The sequence below is a fragment of the Coffea arabica genome, chromosome 2c (assembly GCF_036785885.1).
Source record: "Coffea arabica cultivar ET-39 chromosome 2c, Coffea Arabica ET-39 HiFi, whole genome shotgun sequence".
Taxonomy (NCBI): Eukaryota; Viridiplantae; Streptophyta; class Magnoliopsida; order Gentianales; family Rubiaceae; genus Coffea; species Coffea arabica.
Genome location: NC_092312.1, coordinates 38,302,581 through 38,322,657, shown reverse-complemented (window position 1 = coordinate 38,322,657; position 20,077 = coordinate 38,302,581).

The following is a 20,077-nucleotide window of genomic DNA, read 5'->3' as shown; positions in this document are numbered from 1 at the left end:
ATAAAATGGCCAAAAAGTGATTATTAGATGCTCATATTCCAAAGATCATTCCATGAAAATGATCGGATCCTACCTTACCTTGTGCACTACCCCTTTGGATGGTACAAAATGTAAACGTGCAAGTCTCGTTGGATTAAGTATCCGAGACACAAGGTGGCTTATCCCTAACACGGAATCCCCTAAATGGCATTCCCTTTCTAGGGTTTATGCATGATGCCAGTTTATTAAAGCGATGTAAATATGTGACAAATATGGCCTAAAGGACATAAATAATACATCCGGGGAAAAAGGTCTAAAAATGAAATGTATTTATTTGAAAATCAAGTGTAATAACTGAAATTTAAACATGTGAGTCATCTAGTGGGTAAGTCACTAAAAGAGTGCCAAAAAGGCCTCTTATTGCTAAGGCACATGAATGCAATCCAAGAAAACAAAAGAATGGTTAGTGCAATTGATAGTACACATAACATATTGGGAGCAATTAAGAAAAGAAATACAATAAAAGCCAATAAAAGGGGTGGAACCCCTTCTCTCGTGCCTAATTGTACTTAAAAGAGGGTGAGGTTGACTCTAATTTAGGAAAATTCTAACATGGATGCATGAGGCTGGGGCTCACTAATGCAACTAAACTCGATAAGGTTTAAAAGGTCCCCAAGCCTTCAGACCCAAAGGCAAAGGGTCATCACTCCCAAGGCCTTCGATCGGTGGCTCGAGTGATCCCTTAGGTAGCGCTATGGGCGCAGTGCACACCATCTGCCTACCCAATTTGGATGCACTACATGAATGCAAACCCTAGACCTAGGGGTATTGGGGGAAATTTCTCTTCAAAGGTTGAGTGGTGCCAATCACATTAATTGTGAAGCCCAATAACGATCCTTTGAAGAAGTCACGAATAATGCGAGTGGGATGCAAATGAATGGAATGCATGTATGCAATGTGAGGATATGAGTTTGAAAAAGTAATAAAAGACAATAAATATGTAAATGAAAATGTGCACATGAGTGAGTAAGGTACGGTATGTGAAATGATAATATGAAGTGCATGTGTGCAAGTGATGATAAAAGTGTTCGTGTGCAAGTGAAGAAACATAAAGGTGCACGTGTGCAAAATGGGAGGAAAAATGAAAGTGTGATGAGGGTATAAAATGGTAGAGTGGATTAAAAAATGCATGAGCCTAGGGAATTCATGCATATTGGGTACGGGGTACCTAAATCATGACTCAATTTGCCCTTTTATAGAGGGAATACAAGCGTGCTAAGGCTTAGAAAAAGCCACACTCGTCTATATCCCATATTTAAGGGAACTCTCAAGCAAATGAACCCTATAACTAGCATGAAATGCAAAAATCCTAAAATGGAGGGAAAAGGGGTTCGGGGGGCATGCAAAATGATAAAACTAAAAAGAATGCATGACATGTAATGAACATGCAAACATGTACTAACGAGGGGACATCCCTAAGGGTCTAGCGTTGGACTAGCCCATTCTATGAATTCCGACTAGCGTTGGACTAGTGGAAACGTACATTCATCCATCACATTCATTCAGGCTATGGAAAGCGAGTAGACATGCCAAACACTTATAAACACATAGCACATAACATTTAGCATGCTCGACTAGATGCAAGGCCCTAACAAAGCAAATTAACATGTAGCAACTAAGCATGCAAGACACATAAGACGATTAAAGCCCTAACTATTACATTTGCTAGCTAGGCACATGACTTCGATAGGTCTTCATTGAATGCTCCTCCAAACCCTATCTATTACATTAGGGAGACCCTACTACAATCTAAAAGGGGGAAAAGGAATAAAATAATTAAATCCCTAACTATTACAAGCCAAGAGGTGTACACATACCCCATAAAGAATATCTTAAATAAAAAGCAAAAGTAAATGACATAAATAAAAGAAATTAAAGAAAGGCTAGGAAAGCAAAGTAGACATGTATTTCTCACGTAGCACGTTGGTTCACATAGGAGAGACAAAAAAGATAAAAGAAGTTATACCTCCCTTGAGTTGAAGCTCTAACGTAGTGAAGTTACTAATGTACCCTCCAAAATAATAAAAGGGTCAAGGTACCACAAATAGTAAAGTATGACAAAGTCACCAAAGAAAAGGGTGGCTTGGGCTAAGACTATCAAAACAAAAAGGTAATAAGACAAATCGGAATCCATCAAACATTGAATGTTTCCTCACTTTGCAACTTAGAAATGACCAAATAATGTATGAATTCCAAACAAAGGTGGAACATTGATCAAATTTCTAAAATAGTAAAACGACTAAAGACCTAATAGCAATCATTAATCAACGAATCAAGGTTACTTGAAAACATTTTTAGGAACTTTACAGGTCCAATGAGCAAGAAATGGTCAAGTAACCAATTTTTTCAGAAAATTCAAGAAAATAGGCAACCACATACTCATTTAGACACCAAGTTTCACAATCCATGCATTAAGCATCACCTTAGCAAAACATGATAACCAATGAAGGCAAGCAAGCAATTGAATTGAAACATTAGTGCTGCCAAAGACTCAATTGTGAACACTAACCGAGCATTCAAGCTTAATCAAACACTTTTAAGAACTTCAAAGATCCGAAGGCAAAGAAAATGTGGAGGAATGGTTCAAATTGCAAACACTTTAGGACTCAATTGCAAAAGATTGGAATGTAATTTGGCCACAATGAGACAAAGGGAGACTTGGGGGGTCAAAGTGCAATTTTCAAAAAATAGTTTCATGCAAAACCATGCAAAGCTACGTAAACAATGTCGGCAATAAGAATATTTATTGGTGAAGCTTTCTGCAATCTCAAACAATGCCGCACCAGCTATCAATCTCAACCAATCTTTGATCAAAAACTTTTCAGCCCAAACACTCAAAATTTAATCTAAGCAACCTGACACACCATTCCAACATCCAAACAAACCAAAACATATAAACGAAAAACACACAAATGCTTGAAGAAAAGTCCAGCAATCATTCGGCAACTAGAGTTGATCATTTTACAACAAGGTTGTGATCCTAGCTCACGTGTTTAAGACCCAAATATGCAAACTCAGCACCACTCACCCACTTCCCCTATAACATCAAATTAAGCTAGCAAAAGAAAATGACCAAAACCAGCAACAGCAAAATATGAGTATGAAAACGCAGCAAAAGAAAAGACAAGAAATTCAGCAAGAGTTTCTGGAACAAAACAAGCAGGCAGCTGCATTTTCCTTTTCAAACTAAGATTTCTTAATCACAGCCTTGATTCGAATTTTCCCAAATCAACATCATACATTCAAACTAAACAACCAATTTCACTAAAAACAGAAAAATTTAGCAAGACATCATGCAAATCTGCCGCACAATAAGAAACCAAAGAAAACCTACAACCTGGATAGGAGCAACAATGTGGGAAAGAAGCTAAAAGCACAAGAGACTTGGGAAAGCAACCATGTATGACTGAAGTGAATGCGAAATTAAAACCAGAAACAACCCAAACATGAACTCAGATTCTGGTGGGAACTGCTAAGAGTTAAGAACGCAGCTGCCACAGGCGTGAAAAAATTGCAACAAAGAGGAGAAAAAGAAGAAGAAACTGGCGGCATGCCTATCTGGAAACATAAACTTTATGTAAAAAGAATTCAGCAGCCAGTTTGTGATATGATGAAGACTTAGATAAACAGACCCACAGGAAGAAACTTGACCAAAACAAAATTTGCAACTACTTCAGAAAAACCAACCTACAAGTATCGATGCAACAAAAATGAAAATTTCTGAACTTGCTGCAGCGAATTTATGCGCAAACAAAACTCAGTTGAAACCATCTAAACTCAGGCAATAAGACCCCCAAACATTCTTTCCCATTTTGCCGACATGAAACCTTAAGATTTCAGCATACAAACAAGAATAAAAACACAAACATGGGAATTTTCTGCTATATATGAACCCAGATGCCTTCTCGAATGAGCCAGCCATGAAAAATGTCATTTTTCTGTTTAAAGTTAACATCTTGCAACTAACCACAACCTAATAACAAAGTCTAACAACAGCACCAAACAAATCCTAAGCATTAACGTAATGAACATGCATATAAACAGCAAAAGATCCCAACTTTGGGGTATAAACACAAGAATAATACAAGATGTAGCAAGCGACAACCACAGACGATGGAAAACATGCTTACCAACTTCGATCAACTAGAACTGACCAAAAATCCTCTCATAAAAACCAAAAATGATGTCTGAATACTAAAACTTAAATCCCAGGAAAAAGAAAGAGTTCTTACCGTAAGAAAGAAAAACTTGGTTGCCGACGTAGTTGATGATTGAAGCTTTACTTCTCTGATGCCGTCCTTTGTTTCTTCTTTGCCTCCTCCTCCCCTCTATTCTTGCCTTTCAGTTCTAATCTAGCCCACACTCTCGCAGTTTTCTTTCTCTGATTTCCCCTTGTTCCCGTCTCTCCCTTTTCGTTTCCCTCAAAACTCTCCGCCGTCGTCCATTCTTTTCGTATCTTTCTTTTGCTGTTCTCTCCCCCAAATTTGCAGCCGTCAGTTCTTCCTCTGTTTTTTCCGTCACCCTCAATCTCTCCTCTCTATTCTATTCTCTATTTACTTGTCTTTCTTTTCAGTTTTGCAGCTGCCAAACCCCTTTTCTTTTCCCCCTTGCTCTCAGACCAAAACTTCCTCCCTTAAGCCGTCACCTCTGTTTCTTTTTTTCGTTTCTCGGCTCCCTCTCTCGATTGTCCTCTCTATCGTTCTTTTTCTCCGATTTTCCCCCCTCGTTTGCGGCTGTTGTTTTTTTTCTATTTATACCAAGCTAACAACCCTAAAACCCTCAGCTATCCTTTGCTATATTTGCAACCAAGGACTGCCCAAGTTCTCTCTTTGCAAACTGCGTAGAAACGCAGCTTGCATTGCCGCGACTTTGCTCTTTTTTTTTTTTTGAGATTAATTAAAACAATATTGATAAAAACAAAATAATTTAATTAACCTTGGATAAAACAAATAAACTAGAAACAACAAAGTATAAAATCCAATTCTTTTTTCATTTCCCATTTTCATTGTTTTTTGCTCTTTTCTTTTTTCCTAAATGAACCAAACAAAAATAAAAGATAAATTAAGTGGAAATGACTAAAACAGATAAATAAAACCAAATAAAACAAAATTGCTATTTTTTTCCTTTTTTTTTCTTTTTCTTTATGATTTTTTCTTTTTTTTCATTCTTTTTCTTTTCATTCACCTTTTCCTTTTTCTCTTTTTTTTTCCACGAAATTCTATGATAAAAACTTAAAAATAAAAATGAAACTATAAACTAAAAAATAAAAATCGAATAAAACTAACACGACAAATAAAAAACTAAAAATAAACAATAAATGAAATTACACCAAAAATTTGGTGTCTACACACATCATATCCTTTAATCGCTAGGCCTATCAAGTCGGCCAGCAATTTTTTTTCCTTCACGCAGATTTCACTATTCTTATACACCAGATTAGCAATTAGACTTTTGCCCCCAGTGGGTGTTTTAACCTCCAAGTCATATGGTAACTTAATTGGCTTCAAGTCTATTCCACTCATGAAATCAGGGTTTACAAAAGAGTGTGTTGCACCCGGATCAATTAAAACCCTAGCTAAGCGGTGAAAGATTGGAATTGTACTTTCTACCACCTCGGTCGCTTCTGGAACTTGTGGATAGTCCAATGCGTAGACCCTAACCGGTACTTTCGGTCGACTTCCTCCGGCACTGGTCTGCTTAGAGGTTGATTTTTCAGGCCTTTGCAGGTTTCCTCCTGTCTTCGACGATTTCGGACAATTTGCGATTTGATGCTCAGTGCTCCCACACAATAAGCATTTTCCCAACTTTCTCCAGCAATCGTTCTCAGAGTGGTTGGATTTACCACAATATCCACATGTAACTTGAGGGGTCACAGTCGATCCAACAGATGGTGCCCCCCTAACTTGAGTCGTCCCGCTACGACCTCCCCTAGATAGAGCTCCCCTAGAAGCTCCAGCAGTTCTCGTTCCTCCTTCTCCTCTTCCTATTTTAGAAGGGTGTACATTCTTACTAGTCTGCCCAGGAGTACGACTAGAAAAATTCATTTTTCTGTTGTGGAAATCCCTCACTTGAGATCTTGCATTCTCAACCCTTTGTGCTTTCTCTAAAGCCTCAGTAAAGGTAGAGATTTGGGCTGCAGCCAGGCCCTCCTGAAGTTCCACATTAAGTTCCTGTACAAACCTTCTAATCCTCCTCCGTTTATTTGCTACTAACTCAGGAGCGTATTTGGAAAGTTTAGTGAACTTCCCCTCATACTCTGCTACAGTAAGGGTTCCTTGTTTCAACTTAATAAATTCGTCCTCCCTCTTCTCTTGGATTAAGGGCGGAAGAAACTTTTCATTAAACTCCCTTGTGAAATTCTCCCAAGTCCAAGGGGTTCGAGCCCTTTCCCATTTTCCTTTTATCAAATCCCACCAAGCACGGGCTACTCCCTCAAATTGGAAAGCAGCAAAGTTCACTCGCCTATCCTCAGTGTAGTCTAGAGCAGCGAATATATTGGTCATCCTTTCTAACCAATTCTGTGCTATTTCGGGGTCAGGTTCACCCATAAACTTAGGCGGGTTAAACTTTAAGAATCTTTCCAGGGCTCTATCCTCTCCTCTATCCTGGGCCCCAGGTTGGTTAAATGGTCCAGGACCCTGTCTCTCCGCTAGACGTTCTAGGATATCGGTCATCCTATTGATGGCAGTAGCCACTTGGTTACCCTCAATGTTTTCCTGTCCCTGGGTCGGTCCAGTTGCCGATCCCTGGTCATCCCCCTGAGGTTGGGCCTGTCTAGACGCTCGCCCACGGCCTCGACCACTCCTTAATCCTTCCATTAGTCTAAATGTGCCTAGTGCAAGAAATAGGTTAATTTAAGCAGAAAAGAAGAAATATATCAGAATTAGAACCAACCAAGAAAGCATTGAAATTGACAATAATTTACATTAATAAGCATGTCAAGTTCGTACAATTAGCAAGTTAGGGACAATTCACAAAAATATAGCACACATGTGCTCAAAAGTATACTTTTAGTCACAGAAGACTAAAGTAAGAACAAGTGCCCAAAAGTAGGTCACACAAGCATGCAAAATACAATGACCTCAGCACTCGCGTCACCCTAACTAGTCCTAACTGTACCGGTCAAAAGTCAAAAGGGGTCAACGACTAAGATCCTAGTCCACAGCGGGGCTATCAGGAGGAACCTCCTCCTCGGGATCCTCCTCCTCAGCATCCGGAATCACCTCAGTAGCGTCCTCAACCAATCTAGTAGCATCAGCCAGGATCTCGAAAGCCCGGTTACGGACATCCCGTCCTAACCTAGTAAGTCGAGCCCTAGTATCCCGAAACTCCTCATTAACCACTGCAGATGTGGCTACCTCACCCTCAATCACCTCCTCGAGTTCGGCAATCCGTTCACCCTGAGCGCCAACCATCTACCTAAGCTCGTCTACCTCAGCCTATAAATTGCGGTTGGCATCCACCAACTGACGATGCTCGTCGTCCAGAGCAAGCACTATATGGTTCGGGTAGGCGAAAGTCAACCTACACGAACATCGAGGGTATCTATTATACGGTGAGTAGCGTACTCGAGCTCCTCCCGCTAGAGCTCGGTAGAAGATAGTCCTAAGAGGCTCATAATGACCATTCGCATGGCCATTCCCGTTAGCTGCCGGAGCTCCATTTTCATCAGCCATCCCTGCAAAATAATAATACTTTTTAGGTTAGAAACTTAAATCACTACCTAATTCCAATATCCCGCAATGCATGCTTAACTTAATCGTTGGCTCATCCCAATTGTCACTTGAGGTAGGACTAACTTAGTTGCTAGCTCGCCTCAAGTATCACTTAGGGTATGATTAAGTCATCCCATATCGAGTCTTAAGGTAGAGTATCTAATATGTCTCCCATATAGACCTCTAACCTAGCGCTCTGATACCAACTGTGACGCCCCACATCTCCCCAAGGTGAACCAAAGGGTATCCGCGGACGCCTGCCCAGCTCTCGCCAGGACTCAAGTAATTCCATTCAATTTAAAACTGAACTAAACACTTCGAAGAGAGCAACATGAATACAAACAATGCGGAAGCGTTCGAACTTACCAAGTCACTTAACATGAAACCAGTACATCGGGTAATCATAATACAACTTTAAATCCTAAATACACGTCAGGGCCCCAAACTACATTTCAATTCCAAAAGTACAACTCAAACCAGGGCCTAGTCAAAATATAGCAGGAGTCTTAACAAAAGTACAACGAAGGGTTTCTCCATACTTCTCCAAGATTCGGTCCTGTTAAGGAAAACAAAACTATAGGATGAGCTAAACGCTCGTGAGGCCAAGAACACACATGCAAGCACTTTGTTCAAATAGCAATCCCAAATTTAATAAATAAAACCATGTCCTTTCAATAATCAATCATTCGAACAGGAAAAGTAATCAGAAACAATTCAAGGATATAGTAGCTCTCAGGAGCTAAGTTCCACTCGCTCTGCCGATGTCATTCGTATACCTTCTCGCGTTGACCCTCCTGTCAACCGAGTCGGTATTTCCATTTTCGTAGATCACCACTTACTTCCCTCCGTCCACCGTACACCTCAAGGGCCCACAAGTCATTTATAAGGCGATACTCCACGAGTATGCCAAGCAAGACCTCTCATTAGGTCGAACTTATATATATCTCATGGCTCGCCCAAGTCCCCGACCAAGCCCATTGCCGGCTCGAGTCTTAGGTCGGCTTATGAGTTTGGGCGTCCCCCATTCATTTGAAAGTCGAGGAGGTTCACTCCAACGACATATGTAATCATAACATAACATTGCATTTCATTCATTCATTCAATACATTTCATTCATTCAATACATTTCAATCATTCATTTGAAATTAGAACGAGTGCGATAAAGTACGCACCCGCCCTTATTTTTAAAACTTCCACAATTACCACAAATAAGCAAGTATAAAAAATTCACACACTTGACACTCACCGAGCAATTCAATAAAAATTATTTTCTGGGAGTTCAAGTGTCCACGGTAAGATCCTCTTGAAGGTCCCCTTGTGCGCCTGGCAATTAATAGCGGATAATCACACAAATAACCCACTTGTCAAGGAAGATTGTACACTAGTACAATCTAAGGAATATTTCACAAAATGAACCTCAATTACTCATAAATCGAGGTTCAACTTGCCTTTTATTAAGTACAATATTATTTGAGTTTTTATCATGAAAAGTTAGGGCAAAACGTTTGAATAATACTAAGAGAATTAAGAGTTTTGGAAAAACTCCTTTGCCTTGAAAATTGAGAAATTTCAGTTTTATCTTAAATCTTTGAAAATTCGAATCTCTCTCGATAGAAGCCCAAAATTGGTAAACTTTATACCGTTGGAAACCTTTTGGAAAGTGTTAAAAGTTCTTAGAAAACACCTTTCCACGAATCTAAGTGGAAAGTACTCAAAAATGAGCTTGAAGATACAGACTCGGCGTACAAGGCAGAATTAAGTTGGATTTCGGCCAACTTTGAAAATTCGGCACGATTCACACGTTGCGAACCGGCCTCTGAAATTTGTAACTCAATTAGTGTTGCAAGTGAGGTTTACAACAAAGCAAGCGGATCAAGAATCAGAGTTTCGAGTACCGAGATACGGTAGCTCGAAGTTGGGGAAATTCAAGACTGGAGAAGAATTTCCAGATTTGAACCTCCAACACTAGAAATTTAATTAGGTATCGAAACGAACTTGGATTGGTACCAAAATTGGCAGTATTTTACTCCTATATGAAAGGTACCGTTCTATCAAATTTTAGGGAAAAATACCTTCGGAAAGATAGTTAATTAGTCAACCAAAGTTCAGGAAAAATTCTAAGGCAATCTGCCTTTTGACTTTCATTTCCCAATTCAAATCGTTTAACCAAGAAAGCTATCCAACCATGGTTCATTGGTGAAATAAAGGTCTAAGATACATCCATGATACCTTTGGTAATGGTTTGGCATCAAAATTTCAATTAATAAGATCACTCCCAAGTTTTTGTCCCAAATCAGTCCAAATATTACGTTTTTCCAGAACAGGGCAGTCCTCTTGTTTTAGTCACAACTCAATCAATTTAACTCGGAATGAGGCATGGTTTATGGCGTTAGAAAATACAGTCATAGGACTAAAAGTTCACAGAAGAAAATATTCTGAAATTTGGCAAGCAACCAGCTCGAAATTGAGCCTCAAGTTGCTGCCTCTACAAACCATTCCAGCAAATCCAAGAGACAAGACAGCTATCTTAAAACGTTTGGTTCAGCTCACTCACAAAAAATCAGAACATGTATTTTATCTCAAATTAAAGCCAGGAATGTCTAGTTTCAAACACCACTGACGGCACTTGATTTCGACACCCGAGGACAGAGTTATGGTCAAAATACTACCGCTGGACAGGGTTACCCGAAAATAACTTTCCAGCTTGCCTAGTCCACGAATAAATTCATTTGCCCATCCAAACGTTATTGTTTTCCAATGAAAATTTTTACACATATAATATAACATATAAACATCAGGTTCATGCCAATAAATCATCAAAAATTGGCCTTATCATGGTCGAATAAAACAGGGGCAGTTTCGGAAATTTCTTGTCATGACCTCAACCTTGAGTTTCCAACAATAATACTCCATAAATCCATCATTTTAACCACTAAACTACCATTAAATCCAACATTAATCCTCTAATCAGCAACAATAACCCAAGTGTGGGAATTCAAAGAGCCCACTTTCACATTTTCCAACCATATCAAGCCACCCATACACATGCAATAGCTTAAAGATGTATTTCTACCATCATAATCCAAATTTAAGGTGTAGGATAAAGTTATACCTCCTTAGTGCCTTAACCCAGAAATTTTCGATCCTCAAGAGCTCCAAGAAACCGTGAAATGCAGCCCTTTAGTTAGCTAAATCCAACCTCCAAGTAGTTTGCTAGATCATCTTCAAGTTTGGTGAAGATTGGTTGAAGTTTTGGGTTGATTTGATGAAGGAATTTGTGAAGCAAGAGAGTGAGAGAGAGGGAGGGTTGGCCGGCTGTTGGTGAGAGAAGAAGGAGTGAATTTTTTATCAAAGTTAGCTTCCAAGAGAAGATTAAATGAGTGGTGCACATTCACTCCAAAGTCAACTCACATTAGGGTGCGTTTGGCGCGATTTAGGCTCGATTTTCTCGCGTGTTTGGTTCACTAGTGCACTAAACCTCCAATGCATTTATATTCATGTAAATATTATTCACCCTTAATTGTCCCGAAATAAGGGTCTAAAGTCCCTCAAATAAAGTCGCGCGTGTGAAAACGCGTACCGTCAATTTTAACGCTATAACGCGAAACTTCCAATAAATTCTTATAACGATTGCACTACTAACTATCACTTGAGTATTTATTCATAAGATTACCTATTTTAGGACCATAGTACAAGTCTCCAATATTCCAAACTTATTGTGCTCCTACGCGGATAAAATCTCCAAGCACTATTCACTTTTTTTACTAAATGTACTCCAAAAAATTAATTTTTGAAACGAGTCACTTTAAAAATATAACGAAATTATATTGCCATGTATTTAGGTCTAAGAAGATTAGAAAATATTCCTTGGGATAAAAATCCAATTAAATAATTTATTAAGCCATAAATTAGGCATAAAATAATAGTTTTTACGAGTTCTCACATCCTCTCCCCCTTAAGAAATTTCGTCCTCGAAATTTACCTTGGTTGACGAACAAGTCAGGATACTTCTCTCTGATTGTCTCTTCAACTTCCCATGTTGCTTCCTCTACTCCGTGGTTCTTCCATAGAACTTTCACTAGTGGTATCTGCTTGTTCCTCAATTCCTTCACCTTTTGATCCAGAAGTTTTACCGGTCTCTCCTCATAGGTCAGGGTTTCATCGATCTCAATATTCTCCGGTTGTAAAACATGAGAGGGGTCTGGATGATATTTCTTAAGCATGGACACATGAAACACGTTATGAATTCGAGATAAACTCGGTGGTAATTCCAGCTTATAGGCTACATTCCCAACTCGTTGAATAATCTTATATGGCCCTACAAACCTTGGTTGTAGTTTCTTCCCTTTTCCGGACACCAAACTTGCTTTTAAAGGCGTAATCTTGAGAAATACCATATCTCCAACAGTGAACTCCAAATCCTTTCTCCGATTGTCGGCATAACTTTTTTGTCTACTCTGAGCGGTTTGAATCTTTTGTCGTACCAATTTTACCTTTTCATTAGCCTCCTCAATCCAAGATACAGTAGTCGGGTCTAAAATTTTTCGTTCGCCTACTTCCTCCCAACAAATTGGGGATCTACACTTCTGACCATAAAGTGCTTCGTATGGAGCCATTTGAATAGAAGAGTGGAAACTATTATTATAGGCAAATTCCACTAATTGTGCTATAAATTTCAAGGGCTAGCTTGTGGTAGCTAGTGGTACGATCGTTATAAGAATTTCTCGAAAGTTTTATTTTATTGCGCCTAAATTGGAAATACGTGTTTTCACGTGCGCGCTTAATTGAGGGACTTTGAACAATTATTTTGGGACAATTAAGAATGAATAATATTTATATGAATATAAGTGCCCTAGAGGTTTAGTGCACTAGTGCAACAAACTTAAGGGAAATTGAACACAAAACGCGCGAGTAGGGCACTAGTTGCAATTAAATTTTACGTCCTTAAAATATTAGACGTCAAGCGTCTTTTGTACGCAAAGGAATCAGAACCACATTTCAGTTCTTCTAGCTGCAATGGACGGATAGCTTGCAGCCGCAGCTCTTCACCATTTCCTTCTGCAAAGCTCACAAAAATCACTACCAAACCTCCATAGATTCAACCAAAACTTCACATACGTTTAGCTCATCACTTGGACAATCACTTGGACAAAGAAGGAGCTGCACACTCACGAATTTTCTTGGGACTTTTGGACACCATAATCTGACCTTTTAGCACACAAGTAAGGTAACCATGATCCACTCTTCAAATCTAGTTCAATGAAGGCTAACTTACACTTAAGAGCTTGATTATGCTTATGGATAGCTTATTATTGTTGGAAATTGTTAAATATGGGCTCTATGAACTCCCACTTTGAGTTGATAGCTGTAATGATGTTTGATGATGGTTTTATTGTTGAATTAGTGCTTAAGGAAGTAGATTAGAGGTGCATTATCTCCAGAAACTGTATTGAGCTCTTGAAGCAAAAAGTTCCCATTTTACCCCTGCTCTGTTCGGTCACTTTAATGCAGAAATTTGAGGATTTAATGGCTTGATTGTGTTGTTTATATGTTTTAGTAGTTGTGTAAAAATTTTCATTGAAAAATACTGAGTTTTGGTTGGTCAAACGAATTTATTCCCAAAGCTAGTAATCTGGAAAACGGTTTCGTCGTAATCCAGACCAGTGTTCGTATTTTGTCCTTAACTCCATACTCCGATGTCGAAATCAAGTGCTGTTAGCGGCATTTGAAACTAGACGTTCCCATCTTTCCAACGGTATATAATGCACGTTCTGGTTCCATGTGTGTGAACCGCACCACTCATCTGAATTCAGCTGCCCTGTTTCGCCGTTCTGCCGAAATGATTTGATGATGCTGCAACTTTAGGCTTAATTTCGAGCTAGTTGCATGCTGAAACTTAAAACGATTTCTTCTGTGAAATTATAGTCCTATGCATGTATTTTCTAACACTATCAACCATGCTCAAATCCGAGTTAAATTGAGTGAGTTATGATCAAAATACGGTGACTGTTTTGTTCTTGAAAGCCTTGGATTTGGACAGATTTGACGTGACATTTGTGGTAGTCTTACTAAATGCATTTCTTGATACTAAACACCTACCAAATGTACCATGAATGTTTCTTAAACTTTCCTTTCATATATGAACCTTGATTGGAGGATTTTCTTAGCCAAACGATTGGATTTGGGAAGAAAAGGATTAAGGGCAGATTGCCTTGAGAATTTTTCCAAACTTTGGTTGATTGGTTAACCACCTTCCCGAAGGTATTTTTCCACGAAATTTGATAGAGAAATACCCTTCATATAGGAGTACCATACTACAAAATTTGGTGTCAATTCAAGTCCGTTTCGACACTTAACAAAAGGTCCAAAGTCGGAACCAAATCTGGAAATTTTTTAACAGTCTTGAATTTTTCCCAACTTTGAGCTACCATATCTTGGTGCTCGAAACTCCGATTCTTGATCCGTTTATTCTGTCCTAAACCTTACTTACACCTCTAATTGAGCTATAAATTTCAAGGGCTAGTTTGCAACGAGTGAATTCTGCCGAATTTCCAAATTTAGCGAAAAACCAACCCCGGCTCAATCCTGGGTGATCTGTGACAGCAACTTTAAACTCATTTTTGAATACCTTCCATTTAGATTCGTGGAAAAGTGTCTCTAAGAACTTTTAGTAATTTCCAAGAGGTTTCCAACGGTATAAATTTTTCTAATTTTAGAGTTGTATCGAGTGAGATACGATTTTTCAAAGATCCATATCAAAACTGAAATTTTCCAACTTTCAAGGAAATAGAGATTTCCAAGAACTTTTTATTCTTTCGACATTATGCAAACATTTTAACCTCGATTTCCAAGATAAAAACCCAAATGCTCCTGTACTTTAAGAAACTCTAATTGAACCTCGATTTACGAGTAATTGAGGCTCGATTTCGTGGAATTTTCTTAGATTGTACTAGTGTACAATCTTCCTTGATAATTGGGATATATGAATGAAAATACGTTATTATTTGCCCAGGCGCACACGAGGACCTTCAAGAGGATCCTACCGTGCACACTTGAACTTCCAGAAAATATTTCTTCTTGATTTGCTCGGTGAGTGTCAAGTGTATGACTACTTGAACTCTATGGACTTGATTCATGCTTGGCTTACCTGATTACATGCTTAGCCTACTTGGTTTTGAAAAATGGAGTCGAGTGTGTACTTTATCGCACTCGTTCTCATTTGAAACAAATGACTCATGCTTAACATGGTTTGCCTGATTTACATGACCTGAAATACATGCTTAGACCTGTCAAATGCTTGAATACATGATATGGTATGCTATGGCTGCATACGTCGTTGGAGTGAAACTCCTCGACACTTACATGACACATGGGGGACGGCCAAATTCATAATCCGACCTTGGAACTTGAGCCGGCATGGGCCTGGTCAGGAACCTTGGTGAGTCATGAGAATTACATGATAAGTTTGATCTATTTGAGAGATCTCGCTTGGCATACTCGTGAAGTATCGCCTTATAAATGTCGTGCGGGCCCGAAGCGGTGTATGGTAGACGGATGAGAAGTAAGTGGTGAACTACGGATATGAAAATATCCACCCGGTTGACGGAGAGTCATCACAGGGAGATATACGAATGATATCGGCAAAATGTGGAACTTAGCTCCTGAGAGCTTCCATATCCATGAATTGTTTCTGGTTACATTTTGTTGGCATTATTAATTACTTGCAAGCTATTACTTGAATTGTTATTTGGTTGTTATCTAGACTACGTGTCTGCATGTGTGTTCTTGGCCTCACGAGCGTTTTTGCTCACCCTATAGATTTGTTTTCCTTAACAGATTTGAACTCGGAGGCGTACTGGAAAAAAACCTCCTGATGAGCTTTTGTTTAGGATTTCTATTATATTTTGGCTATGCCCTTGGTTTTGGGTTGTACTTTTGGAATTGAAATGTAACTTTTGAGGCATGAGGTATATTTGGGAATTATAATGTACTTTGAACACCCGACGTGCGGGCTGGATAATGGATGACTATTGTTAAGATTGAACGCTTTCGCATTTTCTGTATTTACGTTATTTACGTGTGTAGGGTAGAGCGATGATAAGCTTGAATGGAATTACTTGAGTCCTGGCGAGAGCTAGGCAGGCGTCCTGCGGATACCCTTTGGTTCGCCTTAAGGAGAAGTGGGGGCGTCACAATATTTGTGATGTTGGCGGCACGAAATCTAGGCCCAACGTGATATTTGTGATGTTGGCGGCATAAAATCCAGGCCCAACGTGATGTTTGTGAAGTTGGCGGCAAGAAATCCAGGCCCAACGTGATGTTTGTGAGGCTGGCGGCATAAAATCCAGGCCCAACGTGGCATTTGTGATGTTGGCGGCACGAAAACCAGGCCCAACGTGATGTTTGTGAGGTTGGCGGCTTAAAATCCAGGCTCAACGTGGCATTTGTGATGTTGGCGGCACGAAAACCAGGCCCAACGTGATATTTTGTGATGTTGGCGGCATAAAATCCAAGCCCAACGTGATGTTTGTGAGGTTGGCGGCACGAAATTCAGGCCCAACGTGATATTTGGGATGTTGGCGGCACAAAATCTAGGCCCAACGGAATGATGTTTGTGAATGGTCAGTGGGATAAGACCCAATCCTGCCATCCAATTGGTCAAAAAATCAAGTGTAATTGTCAAGAAAAAAGGGGAATAGAAGGGTGCGCGGTGTACGCTGAGATATTGTCAACAAGAATTAAACTTGATTTTTCCAAGAAACAAGAAATTGAATTTGACATTTTTTGATTTTTTGACTTTTTGATGATTTTTTTGATTTTTTGATTTTTGATTTTTGATTGATTTTTTTTTTTTTTGATTTTCCTTTTCTTTTTGCTTTTTGCTTTGATCTTTTCAAGAAAATCTTTTCAACAAAAATTTGGCTCCAGTGTAGGGCCTTTTCCCTCTTTCTTGCTTCTTGCTTCACTTTTCCGGTATCGACCTTTTACCAGAATAAATGCTTCTTCATCATTTCAACCATGAATACCTGCACAGGGGGTTTATCAAATACAACATGCACTTAAATTTCTTGATGCATCTACTACTCATGAAAAGAGCAGCGTGATTGATTCGAAAATGCCTTGCTTGACTCTTGGGCGAAATCCTCAAACGTGTTACAAAAATTTGCCCCAGCATGGGCTTATTTTGCGAAATAAAAATTTTGCCCCGGTGTGGGCTCATTTTGTGAAATCTCACAAACAAATAAAAACTTTGCCCAAGTGTGGGCCCATTTGATTGTAGAAATTGGTTTGGATGCCTCTCCATTTATTTGAATAAAGTAAGAAACTATGTTCTCTAACAGAAAATTTCATGATGAATTTCTCAAAATAATACCTAATTTCAAATTATTCCTTCCTCCCTTTAGCATTGATGCTTTGGGTAAAGGGTCACTACTTCTTGTTAGCTCCTCTTTCAAGACCAATCAAGTAGGCATTATTTCTGCTTTTGAGAAGGCTAAGGAAAAATGAGAGATTAAGATCTGTCTTATTTTTGTGCCCAATGGTATGTAATCCATTCAATATCACATCTTAGTGAAAGCAAATAGTTTGTCACCCTTATTTCTTAAGAAAATTTAGTCACATATAAGCTTTTTAGGTTTGTGACGTATGGGTAGAAACGATAGCTAAAACATGTGAAAACAGGTTATAGCCTTAAGATCACAGATGATTGATGGATTCCTCAGAAGCATAATCTTCACTTCGAGTTGTCACGAAAGATAAGTCAACGATAGACTTTATGAGCTTATAATGTGACTTGAAAGCGATAGTTAAAGAGATAAGATTTTAAGGACATTGCACTAAAGATCGCATTTTTCCAAAATTGCCCCTATTTTGAACTCGAAAATCCAGGACTTCGTTTGACTTGTATCATTACTTAACGGGGACTTTCAGCATCGAATCATTTGCATTTTTTTTTCATTTGCATTTATTTTGCTTGTCTTTTCTTTTCTTTTTCAAAGGTGCCCTTGCGGATTTTCACATGATAAGCAGTGTCAACCTCATCTAATCAATTCAGAAATACATCTAAAAAATTTCTCGGCATCAGTATATGGGCATCGCTTGCCAATTAGAAATTTCTTGGCAGAGATATTGCAAAGAATAGAAGTCAGGGCTTTCGGCTTTTGTAATGAGGTCAGGTGGGGTGCTTAGAAAGGTTAAGGTTTGAAAGCGGATTTCAAAAGCGGTTTAAATGACCTGAGATCGCATTATTGTATCAACCCTATTTTAGGGTTAAATCAGAACTTGCCCCTGTTTATTCTCAATTGAAGCTCTTTTCTCTTTCATTTTGTTCTCTTTTTTCTCGGCTTTCTGCCATTCTTTTGAACTTTTCAAAATTTGCCCCAGTTCATGTTCAACTGAGGTTCTCTTTTCTTCTTTTGTCTTTTGATTTTGTTGCCTTATCGCTTTTCACCTTTTGAGACTTTTCTTCTTTTTCAACTCAAACTTGTCCCAATGTGGGGTTTGCGATTCTCAGGGGTTGCCAAACGAAATAATTTATTCTGAAAGCTCAAAAGGAATAACTAGGGATAGAATGTTTGATTGGAAAAGAAGAAAGCCTGACTTTTAATCCGTTCCTTACATTAACTCTGAAAGGAAAATTTTCATTAATGCGAAATTTTTGCATGCATCTGAATCAATTAATCGAGGATGACTTCCGTTTGTCCATATCCGCGAAACACAGAGGATCCGCCGGACAACTTTTCTTTTCTTTTTTTTTTTCTTTCTCTCTTTTCTTTTCTTCTCTTTTCTTTTTCAAAATTGAAGCCCATATAGGATCAAATTTCTCCAATTTGTAGTTCTTTCTTTTCCTTTAATTTTAGCAATTTTTGCTTTTCTCTTTATTTTGGAAAATTCTCCAATCTCCTTCCCTAATGTGGGGTGCGATCATAGGTGCTTTGAAAAGAACCACCGATTTTAGCTCAAATGAGGATGCAAGGGGTAGAACAGTGTTTAGATTGTAGAAACGATGGCCAAAGCATCATTCTTACACTTCATGACAACCAAAGTAACGAATTGCTCATTGAAAATTCATTTCCTTTTGATATTTGAAAATCTTCCGATGCAGGGTAATGATCATTAAGGCTCTCATTTGAAACGAAATTATTCTTTTAAAAGCTCAAATGGGAGAGCAAATGATAAAATCTGTATAGATAGAGAAACGAACGCTTGAAGTATCATTTCAAAATTTCAAAACAAACAAGAATAATGCACATTTTTGCTTTCACTTAGATGTGAGTTGAATATAATTAAACACAGTGGATATTTTCAAGCCAAGGTTGCCCCAATTTGCAATTTATCAATCAATGTGACTGATTTTATTTTGGGATGCTTTTGTGAAGGAGAAAAGGTATCTCATTGGGCCTTTTGAGTGACCGATCAGTTTGAGTGGCTTCTTTTTTAATTCTAGACACTCTTATTGTACAGTTTGGATCACTAATCTTGTGAATTTTCAGGCAGGAAGTTGAGAAAATCTCAACTTGGTCTTATTTCTTAAAATTCATCATGAAATCTCCAATGAGCAAAAGAAAGAATGAAATGTACATGATTATATTGTAGACACCAAATTTTTAGCGTAATTTCATTTACTATTTAATTCTTAGTTTTTATTTGTCGTGTTAAGTTTTATTCACTTTTTAGTTTTTAGTTTTTATTTTATTTTAAACTTTCTAGCATAAAATTTCTCGAAAAAGAAAAAAAAGAAGAAAGAAAAGCATTCAAAAATTATGCTTTAGTTGGTTTTGATTTAAATTCAATGTTTTCTTGAAAAGAAAGGGAAAAAGGGAAAAAAGAAGAAAAAGAGGAAAAAGAGGAAAATCTTAGCTTTTTATTTTTTATCTTTTGGTTATTAATTTTGTACATTTTATTCAGTTTAAGTTTGTTTGAATTATTATTATTTTTATTGTGATTTAAATTAAATGCTAAAAAAAAAAGAAAAAATAAAAAAGGGGGTCCATGCATGCGGCATCAGTACGAAAGAGTTTGCAGCTTCATTTGGTTTCCATTCATTTTTAATCTTTCTAGAACAACATCCATCCGATGGCCCTAGATGCCTAGCAAACCTCCACTCTCATCCTCACCTTTGAGGTGAGGGTTTGAGAGTGGTGTCTTTGGTATAAATAGAACAGAAAACACAGCCGGCTAGGGGGTGAGGGTAGGAAATAAGAAATCTGAGGGCTGACGGCTAGGGGCGGAAGGAAAGATCTCTGGGGGACTAGAGAGGAAACGGAACAAGAGGGAGGGTTCTGTGACGGCAGAAAAGAAAAAAACAGCGCAGAAAAAGTGAC